Below are 11,223 nucleotides of genomic sequence, written 5' to 3'. Positions count from 1 at the left end.
GTGGGAAGGGAGAGCAGTGCCCCGCAGCTCTGCTTGTCCCCAGCAAAACCCAGTCCCCCAGGGACAGAATTGCTGTCTCGGACAGGCACAGAAAAGAGGTGAAACCCTCATGTTGTGGAAATAGTACAGTAAATATCATCACCCGTAATGCATGTCAAACATGAGAAGTCCGTGGAAAATGAATGGCTTCCTCTTGTAATCCTGTCAACAAATGTGATGGGTTTCAAATATTTTGGCTGCCTCTATGTAATTGTTGTGCCTTCAGTGAAAGGTTTTGGGGGCTCTGACCTGAGAAAGGCTTTGGGAGACTGGGAAGGTCTGATAGAGACATTATGCTTGAAGCAAACCACTGAAGCTGAGCTGCAGAGGGAAGGCCTGCTGCTAGAAAAGGAACATCAAACTGATCTCTTCAGGATAACAAAGCCTGTGAGTGATTTTTACCAGGTCCCAGTGATGTTAGTCAGGGTAGGACTGTGAAAGAGCTCTCCTTGTAATGGAGGGGAATGTGGTGGTCCTCCTGGGTAGCAGTCTTCCTCCAGTTCTGTGCCTTTTTACCCCTTGTCCTGCTGGGACTCAGGTACATCTTTCCTCACTCAATTCACTGCTGTTTGCCAAGTGGCTGCTGCAATTTTTAAGGCCAACTATGAACACTCAAGCCTTGAAATATGACCAGGTTCAGACCCTCTTTGAGCAATCAGAGCGATGTGTATTTTGAAGCCCAGAATCAACAATAAACATGCATCTGTTTAGCAATATTGTCTGAGCCACCCCTGTGAGTCAGTGAAATTACTCATGGTGCACAAAAGCACATTTATCTCTGCCAGATTGGAGCCTGACAGTGTGGTGGGATGAACAGCTTCTCCAGTGCTGGTTTTAACATTTACTGTTAAAGACTATGGCATCTTAAATTATTTTCCAAATCTGTCAGTTGTGTTTCTAAAGTGAAAAGGTATTTTATAGCATTAACTTAGAGAAATTACCTTCCAGTCAGGGGTACACATACCCATATTTCCCATGAAACAGTAATATTCTGTTTTGGAGAAACAGTTGTGTAAAGGCATGCAGATACAGAGCTTATATTCTCCTTCAGAGCCTCCTGTTTGTGTTGCAGTGGAGACTGAATGAATTCACGGAAAGCTGATCTCTCCCAGGATTTTTTCTGACTGGTTTTCTCTTTGATTTTTGCCCTCTTCAACAGCTGCTCTTCTCACTGAAGAACTGCTGCCTGGGCAGTGCCAACACCCACACAAGATCAGGTTCAAGTGCAGTGTTGCTCTTAATCAGACTCAGTTAATTTACGTCTCACATGGAGCCTAATCCACTGCCTGTTTATGTCATTGGTAAAATTCTCTTTCACCTAGGCAGGTTGTGGATCTCATCTGTCAAGATTCAAGTCTGGGTTTCATAAGTAAAGCAATTTGCAAAAAGCACAGTAGACATGAAGACTGTGTGGAATTGCGCAGCTGGCAAATCTGCTTGCAGTTGCTTCCACAAAACAAATGGATAATTTTAAGAATAGTGTTTTTTAAATGCTGGCTGTTTTTCTGTCACCGAAATTTACAGTGTCAGCTTGTTAGAGCATTATTTACTTTAAAAATCATAGAAAGGTGAGGCTTTCTTATGCCACCAGGAACAGTATGACTTGTCTGATTGGGGAAAAAAATGACACTGGGAAAATGAGAGGAAATAACATGCTGCGTCAAATGGATCATCATAAGGCTGCATTTATTTATTTATTTTTTGAAATATTTATGCTGATGTGAGCTTTGTGTTTGGAGACAGGTGAGCAGCTGAGGGGATGGAGCAGGTGTGGCTGGATTTTCAGTGCTGAGGTAGGAACTCTTTGAGCACACAATGCACCATGACCACGCTGCTGCAGTTACCCCAGCGAAAGACCCACAGAGTCGATGACCAGCTCCTACCCTGCTGGTGGCTGAGCCTTCTGAAGGCAGATTCAGGTTGAATCTAGAGAAAGAAATGCCAGAATAAAATGTTAGTAGTGCTCAGCAGATTTCACATAGCTCAGGGTGCTAAGATGAACTGTTCAAACCATAGTGGAAAAAAATCACAGCCTGTGATGTGCTAGGAAGACATAAGTATTGTGACTATCTGGAGGAGAAAAAAAAAATGACATCTCAGGAAAATGTATAAAGCTTTAAAACAGAAGTTACTGAGAAATGTCCAACATGCATTGTCTTAGCAGTAACGCTTGATAAATATAGCAGGGAGTAAGCATCGGGAAATATCCAAGCAAAGCACGTTCCGTTTTCATGAACCTGTAGTTTATCTGTACCAAGTGGTGCCAACTCCTAAAATGTCATTCTCCCTTCTCATATGTGACGTTTAAGTGACCACCAGCTCATTAGAGGAGCTTCTCAGCTGCCATAGTAGAGGGGCTTTTCAACAAGACACTAGCTAAAACAAGCCGCTTTGGCATTTTTATTGTTATTCATGGAAGAACCTATGCAATCTGATGGAAAAGTAGAGGCTCTAAGGAGTCACTGTTTGGGCTATGTGACTATAAATGCAGTACAAATCTCTTCAAATTTCTACTGCTTCCAGTTTGAGGTGTAATTACATCCTGCAGTGTTCCCAATGGCAAGCCTATCTTTCATTTCAGATACATGACTTTTTTTTTCCTAAAAAAAAAATGTATATTAACATGCTCGTGCCTTTGTTGTTAGGTCAGTCATTCAGTGGGTAGGTAGGGGGTATGTAGTTATGAGAGTTAGAATCTCTGGTTTTCTTCACATCCAATTATTAGCTAGGAAGATGAATGAAGTACCAAGCTTACAGTTCTTCTGATTCTCTTCACCCTGTGACTATTTAAATTTAAAAAAAAAAAAAAAAAAAAAAAAAAAAACAAATACATTTTTTTTTCCAGCACGCATAATTTACCAAGAAATATTTTATTATCAAAACCTAAAGGAAATGCTAATGAAAACCGCTGTATTCTATGTAATTCAGTGCATTTCTACAATACAGTTCTGAGGTGTATAGCATCTTTGAGGCTTGTTAGGTAGCGTTTTGGTGAAAACATGATTATATATTGGGTTTTATGATTCTGTGTTATAAAACTGTGTATGTGAACAATCTAGGGAAATCTCATGTTAGCTGTGCTACCAGTATACAAAAGAAGGTCTTAAGGAAATAAAGTGTGATATTAAATGCTTGCAAAAATAACTTTGGTAAAGTTGCTATGCAGATGCCAAATGTATGAAGCCAGTGACTGCAGAACAATATCTTTATTCAGTTTGTCTTCATTCACCATCTAAAATGCTGAGGAGGAATGCTGGAGTTGATGCCTTGAGCTTTAGTGAAGAGGTTGCCAGAAACTTGCACGTTTATCCCAGATGCATTTAGCACAGGCTGCATGTAAAGGTGGTGTAGCTGCAGCAGTCAAGACAAGACAGCATGATGGACAGTGCTGTCAGTAAAAGGTGTGACAAGCAAAGGCATGTAGTGGTAAAAACCTTCTTGCTCCAGTCTGAGGGTAAGAAATCAGGCACTGTAAGAAAGATTATTAGGCTCCTAAAAATGTAGTCATCGAAGTCACTCAGTAATGAATGCCTCTGCATTAATTAAAGTGCAAAGAAATAATCTCAAGGCAATTTCTGAGAAAAACAACTTCTTAGTTGGGCACAAAAGAAAGCGGAGGAAGCGGCGCCTGTAGGAAGCACAGCCTGCAGCACGAGGTCCCTGCAGCGTGCTCAGCATGTGATGCGCTTCTGCACGGGGGGCTTGCAGCAGCGGCCCTGCGCTGCCTCCCTTCCCACAGAAACATCCACGAGATGGAGGGTCAGCGATTCTGTGACCCTTTAATGAGAACTGAGAAACCAGCTGTGTCTCCAGAGCTGGAAAAATTGCCTTAGACTATTTGATCGCTGTACGTAATAAAAACTTAGCTCATGCTTGTTGCTGGACAGCCCACCTAGTATTAATCTTTTTTTTATTATTATTATTTATTATTTTTCTTATTATTATTTTGCATTTTCTTAACAATTTCTTTAGAGATTCTCCTTCACCACAATACTGATTCTCTTTGAAGGCTGGCATGGTCTGAGAGTGGTGGCTTGAGGCTGAATATGCTGGCATGATGAGGTTCCTTGTGTTCACGGAAGCACTGTTCGATAGCTTAGGGATATGGTTTAGTGGGGACTGTTAGTGTTAGGTCAGAGGTTGGACTCGATGATCTTGAGGTCTCTTCCAACCTAGAAATTCTGTGATTCTGTGATATGTGAGCTCATATGTTTTCCCAGGGTCATATTTTTAAATTGCTTAATATTCTAAGGAGAGAAAAAAAAAAAAAAAAAAAAAGGCAAAACAAAACCAACCAACCAAACAAGCTCAGAGTTGTGAAACTCAGTATCTGTGCTGATGAATATCATGGTAGGATGTCTAAGACACTGTAGTGTCACCAGTTAAATAAACTTCCTATTTTTCTTTTTCAATCTATGAAGTGTACCCAGATATTTTAATTTCTCTCTGGGATATTTTTGTATTACATCAAAGGTAGGATGAAAATAAGGTGAATAACTATTCTATTATTTAAGTGATCTGTGACAGGAATTAATATTTATTGATGAAAGGTAAATTGATAGGTAGCTGTCTTCAGCACTTGCACAGATCTGGGTGAGGAGAGATTTGCCTGTTTGCCTCATTCTGAAATTGTTTGAGATCTGTAAATTCAGTTTATAATCTTTCTTACTATAGGGAAATATTACTGCTAATATTCAAAGTCTATTAAAAAAGGATTTCACATCATTGGAATTTATTATCAAATCTCAAACTTGTGAGAACTATTTTAATAGGTTTTGGACTTTGTAGTCTCTTTGTCAGGAAATGATACTGTTGATGTGGTTTGCAGATTGTAAAATATTTTTCTTCACTTTCATGACAATTGCTTTAGTGCTTTAACAGCTGTTTATGTGCTCTTTCTTATCTTTTTTTTTTTTTTTTTTTTTTATGAGCAAATTTTTATGTAACAATTCCTTAAGCACTTGAAACCCTGGAATTCACCCAATTTATTAAGAAATTCTGCAAGTTTCATAAGAATCACTGTTTTCCCCCCTCTGCCAGACCCATGAGTGTTCAGTGGCATTAGCACCCTGTTTTTCTTACTGTATGTTGATAATAAACAGCAATATCAGTAATGTACATAGAAATACCCTAAATGTACTTACTGTAGCAACTCCAACCACGATTCATACAGTTTCGGTAATTAGCCATGCTAATTACAGTTGGGATGTAGGATGGGAGATTGTGTGCTACATTAAAACTAGAGAAATTAAAACAGAGCCATTTCATGGAACTATTATGTTCTTTTGGGGACTGCAGATCTTAGTGAAGCATTAGCTAATTAAAAACACCAGGATAGTTCCTGAACAAACTATTAAAGCTAAAGGTTACTTTCACACTTGAGTGGTATATGTCAAAACATTTTCTTCCCTGTTTGTAGCCCTTGTGGAATATGGATTTAAAAATACTGTGCACAGTGGAAAAATCTTTCAGTACCATAATGGCACAAATCTGTGCAGGGTAAGGGATCTTGCAGAGCCTTACTCTGTTTTCGATTTTCAGTTTCTGTTCCCTAAAGGTGGAGATATTTTTCAGGGATTGTTCCTGCAGCTCCATTACCGTGCTGCTTGCTCCGCTGCTCTCCAGGTGGGCCAAGGCCTGGGTTCCCCTGCCAGTGAGCATGTCCTGAGATCCCCTCTGCAGCTCTGTCCTTCTGAATCACAGGTTTCCAGACAGTGCTGGGTCTTCACTGCTTTCCTGTAGCAGAATAAAATTCTGTTGGGTGGGACTGGGGCATTCAGATTTGCAGGCACACAGGTGCCAGCTTGAAGGAAACTTCATCTGCCGAGGTCAGGCACTCACAGAGACTTTGTCAGAGTCAATGGCTAGCGGATAAACTCCTCCAGGCAGAAAAGTTTGAAAGATGAAAAACCTCTTGTCAAGGTCAGGCTCTGATGATTCAGTTTTGTTCTGTTTATTATTATTATTATTATTGAATAATAATAATAAACCCCATAAAATGACATTCACAAAACAGCAGGGGGAATGCAGCTCAGTGCAGACAGGACATCCCTACTGCTGCTGTCCTCGTGTCTCCTGCAGCTGGAGCCCCTCCTGCAGGATGTGCAGAATGCATGATGTGTAAGTGGCAGCATTTAACTGCTCTTTGAGAAACAAAATTCTCTCTTTGCAAGACACTATGTGAGCTTTGGAACTGTGTTTCTAACAACTGTGATTAAAAAGCCCATGTTAGGAGATGAGGTGTACATACAAAGATCTTTTTTCCATGACATCATGTAAGGGTCTGAAAAAAACACAAAACCATCCCCTAAGACAAGGTCTGTTGTTGCTTCCAGTTTATGGCCTGACTGATGGCATGCCTTTCCCTACATGATCTAGTAAGGTGGTTATCAAATCCAACCTTGAAAGATTTACGAGTTTGCTTCTGTTTGAGCAATACAAGTGATCATTTGTTCAAAGGTTTGGGGAAACCTCATTGATATGTGACTCAGGCATGTTTTTGACCTCTGTAAAATGAGCATCACTCAAACGCTGATTTATACGAAAAAGTTCCATGACTTTATTGTTCACACTGGGGAAAAATCTGTTCCTACAATCTGGATACTAAAATATTCAAGTCTATTTTCAATGCTAATTCTTCAGTTCTTGCTTTGAATGTTGCTGGGGGATACATTTCCAGCTGAGCACAAAGAGGATGAGTGAGTGGGAGGGGCAGGGTGAAGGCTGTGCAGGTGGGGGAGTCATTTAGTTGCCAAACTGTCTCTTATGTCTTTAGGTTTTCTCCACCTTTTTTCAAAAGCAGAAGTGTATCTTTAAGAAAAATAGAAGGGACCCTGTGCTTGGAAGGGAAGGGTAACAATTAAAAGCGTTAAGAGGAGAAATACTGCAGGTAAATAGATCAGAGCAGAAATACAGAAAGACTTGTATTACAGAACGGAAGACTGAGTTTCCAAGAAGGATTATCAGAAACTTCATTTTGCATAATTCTGGTGAATATTCTCTGTAGAGAATACTACAGATCAGTTACATTAATAACCCCCTGCCAAAACCACAATATGACTGTCATAGTGGTGCTATTTTCACACTGCCAGGAAGTCTTGTTTAATTGCCTTCATACTTTTCAGTGTCCCTTCTAGCAATCTTGATGATGTCAGGCATCTTACTGCTAACTTCATTGGCCCAAGAACAAGTCAGCTGGCATGCAGAAGTTGTAGTTTGACATTCATCAGCTTTGCAATTTTTCAGATTCTCTTTTTTTTTTTTTTTTTTTTTTTCTCGTTCTAGTAGCAGAATAAGCCAATTGTATCCAAAGTCAGCATGATGCTAACTATAATTTATCTCGAACCATTCAAAATCAGTTTGAAATGGGGGCCTACTAATTTAAATGAAATCATGGAATGATGATTTAGGAGCATGCATAGGGAGGAGCTGCACTGTCCATGTGAAGGTGAGCAGTATTGCTGGGGCTTCTTGGGGAAAGCTGTGCTGCCAAATGTTCTCTGAAGGGATTTTCTCTTCTGTAATGGCTCCTTGCACAGTTTATGCAACTGTGTGTGTAGTTTATTTGTATGACCAGTATTAAACCCGTTGCTTGTAGAAACTTTTAAAACAGTGCATTAGATATTTATTTTTTTCTTAAGCTTATTGGTCTGCAGCAAGTTCCATATGCTCTCTTTCTCAGGGACATTTTTTTTTCCATCACCCTTGAGAGCTCCTGTCATCACCCTTCTCTTTCCATCAGCCTTTCAGACTGTGGGAACTGCAGGCTCCCAGGTCCTAATTTTATCTCCTTTACGCTATCTTTTTTCTGCCTGCCACACTGCACTCAGATTATTTCCCTCTTGTGCACACTCAGTTCTCGTAGGTAGGAGCAGAGTTGGCATTGTCACTGCTTTCCAAGAAGAGGTAACGTAACACCTCAGAACAGAGAGAAGCTGTGTGTCAAGGATAAATTGTCAAGATGTACTAGCCAAATGCCTTCAGAAATCTCTTTAAGTCAAATTTGTTGTTGCTTTCAGTACGTGAGTTGGTTTGGGTAGTCTCTGGAAACAGGGACAGGTTAGCTTGTTACTTTTTCTGTAGCTAATGATTTCCTTGAACAAGAGAGGTTTTGCTTAATGATAGGATATAAAATTTTACAGGCTGTAACCAAAGCCTTCCTAGGAAATATATTTTAAATGGTTAAATACAGTAAATTAGAGTTTGCTATAGTCCTAAAATTATAATGCAGTTAAACTAAGCACCGTTTGCCTTTGTACATATAGATTTTTATTTTATTTTATATATATATATATATTAGTTTAGATTTTACCTGAAATTGGCAGTCTTAATTTAATATATATAAGCTAATTTTTTGCTGGGGAGTTGAAAATGTAGAAACCAGCAGTGGCTTTTATTCAGTGCTTTGGTCTTTAGTATTTCACTGTCCTAGTAACAGCCCTACCATTCCTAGCAAGAAGCTAGAGGTAACAACCTGAACATGGTAGGTTTAGTTTCCTCTGACAATTATTTTGTTAGAATTGGAAAATGGCAAGAGATCAATCTAGTTCTTTTAATTATTTCACTGTGAAGTCAGAAAGTTCATAGAGATAGCAACAGGAGTTTTAGCCATCTAGCAAGATATTTGACTTGGTGCCTTCCTCTGCCTATCTTTTAGAGGCACAGAGTGGATTCTGGATTGCAAACATAAAGCACTCGAAACTGGCAGCATGTTTTAGTTCGGAGTATACAGCAGGATGACACGATGGTACCTTAGTTAAAAAAAAAAAAAAAAGTGAGTTTTTCAGAGGTTCATGAATGAACACCAAATGCTTGTCTGCTGTTTAGAAAAGAGTTCAGGCTCAGTTGGTAAGAAAGTGAACGTGATTTAGTTTCTTGTTGTTTTGTTTTGTTTTAGAAGACAATAAAAAAAAAAAAAAAAGAAAAAAAAAAGAACAAAACCCTTCTAGGGCTTTTCCCCCATCCTTGTTTCTATTTGTTTTTATGCAGCTGACAGATTTTATGGTGGTTTTTCAATCCAAACACATCACCCAGGTACAGAAGAGAAGTAGAAATATGGCACGGGTGGAGAATAACTAGTATGCCAGATGGCAGGAAACATAAAGCTACAGTATATAAACAAAGAGAATTTAAAAGAGATTGGATTTTAAGTACATAACAAATCAGCAAAGGAAACATTCCGGCCTTTAATAATAGAGAGTGACATTTCTTCAAAGAAGGCAGATGTTGCTAAAAAATAAATAAATAAAACATAAAAATAAACATTTTGTCTGTCTTCAGAAAGACAAGCATCAAAAGACACAACTGAATGGGAATTTCCAATGATGAATAATAATATTAATCAGAAATTATATCATGATAGAAAGGGGCATCTAAAAATAGGAGTAACTCAAAGCCATTGAAATGTTTGCATCCATCCAAATGTTGCAATATTTTGAAGGAAGAGATGAGTCTGAAGAAGACGCACGTTCTTGATTCAGCAAACGACAGAGGAGCCCTTAAGGACATTCCAAGGAATGACAAACTTTTATCTTGACATCTGTGTTGTGAAGGTTCAAGCACAGAGAGGCTCAGGGTTGTCCACAAGCTGTGGTTACCTAACCATCCAGTAAGCCATCCAAAACTGGCCATTTCTAGCAGAGCCAAACCCTTGACAATAAACACCAGAGACATGGCAGATGGTAAGTACTTCATGTACTTTACCTGTACGATTCAAAATTAACACAGGATCGCATAATAGCTGCATGGCTGATACTGGAAGCAGTAGAACTTCTTGGTTAGATAAATAATTAGTTTTAGGATGAAAGACACAGATTTTCAAGTGAAAGCATGTCATGAGGAAAGAAAATAAGTAGATAGCCACATTAAGTTCTACAAGTAATTGCCTTCTGTATAACAGCCTCTTGCGTTTGAGAAAGATGTTTATTGCTCCTAAGATGTCAGGACACTCAATCTTGGACTGAGTACAAAGGAGGAGGAAGTGGACAGGAGACTGAATTGCAAATGTCAGGGAACCATGAGGTGGAAACAAGGGAAGGAAATGAGCAGTAATTTCACTGCTTACGTGCTATGAAATATTTGAGAGACATCTGGGGCTCTGGGGATGTAAGCGAAAATAAGGTCCTTGCAATCATGCTCAGCTGGGGAGCAGGGTGAGAAGACAAAGAAATTGTTTTTTATTAGCAAGATAGTGATGGACTGGAGTTGATGGGTTTTTCTGAGCACTGTGCAATGGTCTGTTAATTTGGTATGTACTATGACTTGCACACTGTTCAGTTTATCTCATCTCAGAATGGTTGAGACTGGAGGCACCTCTGGGTGCCTCTGCCCCAGGCCTTCCCCAGCAAGGCAGCCCAGGGCCTTATCCCAGTGGCTTCTGGAGGTCCCCAAGGAGACCCCAGCACCCTGTGGTACCTGGGTCTGGCTCTGGCACCTGCCCAGAAGTGCTTCCTGGTGGCCAGAGGGAGCCTCCCAGCTTCTGGTTTGTGCCCAGGGCCTCTGCTCTGTCCTTGGGAGAGCTCCCCATGTGCCACCTCCTCTCCAGGCCAAGTGGCCATGGCTCCTGCAGTCTCTCCCCACAACCAAGGGCTCCAGGCCCTCCCTCAGCTTGGTGGCCCTGCATTGGCTTCAAAGGAAATTCCTTTGAGATAAAGGATAAAATGTGAGAGTCAGTGATAGAATAGGAGGAAGGAGCACGATTGCATATTGTGAACGTAAAAACAATTGAATGTAAAAATTATTGAAGGACTAAACGATCTGGAATGAGATTTAAACTTCTTTGGGAATGATCAGATCCTGTAGGATTTAAACCCTACTGGGACTTAAGATGTTATAGTGAAGGAACAGCACTTGAAGTGTTTTTGCTGTAAGAGAGGAATACCATTTGTTTCAAGGTTTAATGTACTGCAGCCCTAAGATGTCAAAGTACTTGGTTTAGGCTTTATATCAGTGCGTTAGTGGGATGAGGAAAGTTGCATGTCTACATGGATTGGCTTGCTGAAGTCCCACGTATTATATTTTGTGAGGTGCAGCAGACCATAAAATTGGAAAATTGATATTGTAACTTCATTTGAGGAATGCAAACCTGTATGAGGAAATTCGATGTTTCTATGGGGTTTGTTTTGAACAGATAATTAGTGGCCTGTACTTATTTTATTGGAAGAGGAAGAACTTGCGAAGCATCTT

The sequence above is a fragment of the Aythya ferina genome (assembly GCF_964211825.1).
Source record: "Aythya ferina genome assembly, chromosome: 9".
Classification (NCBI taxonomy): domain Eukaryota; kingdom Metazoa; phylum Chordata; class Aves; order Anseriformes; family Anatidae; genus Aythya; species Aythya ferina.
The sequence above is the reverse complement of the archived record's forward strand: the minus strand, read 5'-3'. Positions refer to the sequence as shown.